The sequence below is a fragment of the Chenopodium album genome, chromosome 9 (assembly GCF_948465745.1).
Source record: "Chenopodium album chromosome 9, dcCheAlbu1.1, whole genome shotgun sequence".
NCBI classification, from domain to species: Eukaryota; Viridiplantae; Streptophyta; class Magnoliopsida; order Caryophyllales; family Amaranthaceae; genus Chenopodium; species Chenopodium album.
Window position 1 is genome coordinate 57,137,666 of NC_137842.1, and position 2,529 is coordinate 57,140,194.

Here is a 2,529-nt window from a genome sequence, read left to right on the forward strand (position 1 = left end):
TTTGAAATCATAGCAAACTAGCATTATACTTAGTTTTAGGACGGCTTTTACCCGAAATCGAATTGGAAAAAAGTAAAAACAAGTACCTCCTCAATGTGTTGGGCTTCAGTGCACCTATTGACTATGTCATTCATAAACCTCATCACGTAGAGGGCACAGTCAACGCCGTTGTCGTGTTGCGCACACTAAAATGACACAATGTTAAAATAGTCATGCATAGCCAAAACTCAAGGCAATTTTTTTAAAAAATCAATATATCGAGGCTTTACCTTCGCATATTTCCACGTGGGACCCGCAACCGAACGACAATTCAACTTCTTCATAACACTTCAAAAAAATAAAAAACAAACGATTTAGGAACATAGTCACTCAATCACTTAAGTGATGATACAAAACAATATATAGGAAGTGGTATGTACCTATTCAATAGGTTATTCACTAGCAACTTCCTTGGTGGCCATATACGAGCCGAGTCAAAGTAGTAGATTGTGTTATTGGAAACACAAATCACCATAAGGCTCCAATGTAGACTACATGTATATTAAAGCAAATATCATATCAATCAATTGTTATGCGTCAACATCTATACTTAACAAACAAACTAAGAGTGATATATTTACACTTACTCCTCAAAACAAGGTAATCTATCACATCACGAGGGTTATTCAAGCATTTGGTTACGGAGGTCTGCTCGGGGCATAACCACCCAACTGCTGCTTCACCATCGGGTTTACTAGCAAGGAGCTCCTGTAGTGACCTTCAAGAAAGTAATGTGTGCAAGTAATTACTAGTTGCATTGTTTTGGTATGAAAATATCAAAAATACAATATTTTTAGAAATAGTCTCGTTAATTTACCTCATGAATGTTTGAATGATGGATATGTTAAGCATGGAACCGGTTAGAAATTCCGTCACATCCTCTCTAGAAATGTATGCGATCGCATCCTCATCATAGTGGAACAATGCCTTAGGCAAGTTCACTTGAATATGTGTACCCGTAGGCAACTCACTAACACGGTTGTGAAGAAAAGTACATGCTTTCGAAAGCGACCTAAGGACTTTGGCTTCTACTAGTGGAGTACATGAAGCTCTCGAACTCTTCTTCGACACTTGTCCTTGTTCCATCTTCGGAGGACCTTCTTCCTTGGATTTTTGCTTCTCCACCTTCTTTCTTTTAGCGGACTGAATTTCCATAGTAATCTAGTAGCATAAAAAAAACATGGTCATTGCACAAAGCACATGTTAATCTAGTTACATACAAGTAGTTACATACAAGTATTGTTTACTTACCCCTCCTACCAACCTCAACCGATCACGTGGCCATTGCACAAAGCTCTCGGTCGCGTCACGCAGCTTAAAAAAATCATATTCCTCTCTAGGCACCGGTAGTGGTAAGTCCTCAAACCCAGCAACTATAGAATCGATCCCGACCGAGATGTAATGGGTGCTAGTATTAGACTTAAAATGCACCTTGTCAAAAGGTTGTGCACTACCATACCCCACCAACTGCAACTGTCCACCAGTTGTTCCCCCGGGGTGAAAAAGCTCACAAGGCGTCTCTTCCTACATATTTGGTTAGGAGTTAGGACATAAATTAAGAAATAATAAACAAAAGCCTAACATAAGAAAAGATGATTAGGTAGTGAAGTTCACCTTAACATCTGGGAAAGGTTCAGGCATCGGATTTGCTCTCTTCAGTAACTCTGCATCCGTAGGACTTGGATCCTGCAAAAGTAAAATAATTAAACATGCAAACGACCTCATTAGACGAACTTCATATGACGTAATTCATGCTAGTACTAAAATTACCTCTCTCTCAACTACTGGATCGTCCTCGGAGCCTCCTGGGTGACTACATGAGTCTACTGGGGTACTCGAGGGAAATGGCAAAGGCGGCAAGTTCATGTGCTTCAGAATGGCATTGAATTGACTTTGCATCTGTTCTTGCAGCTCCGCGCGTATCTCCGCCTTAATTGATTCCTTTTCCTTCTCATCAATCCGATTTGGCGAATTAACACTTGATCTGCTTTTTGCTGATTTGGTGTATTCTGAACCCATCACCTTCTCCCACCCTAGTTGTTTCCCGCCAAAACCAATTACTCGCCCAGGGTGGTATGGTTTTCCCAAAGCTAAGGTGAAAGGATCATGTGCGATGCTTGGAGTCAGCTTGCCTTCAATCACTTCCGAAGTATGCTCGAGCTTTAACAACACATAAAAATTTATCAGATCTAAGTACAATGTACTTGACAAGGAAATACAATTAATAATTAGAAAAATTTGCTTACAAGTGCATCTGCTACTACTTTCTTATCCGGTTGCATGACATACTTGCCGGTTTCCTTGTCCAACCCATGCATAGCACACCACCAGTCAATTGCACGAGTAACCAAAGTTGTCACCGAGGAAGAAAGTGGTTTATCAGTTGATGACATTATGGATTTGGGGTATAGACCCGCTTTGACCCACTTTGGTCTTGACTCCGCAAAGGTCTTACAACCCATATGATGATTATACAATTTCTTTCCGGCA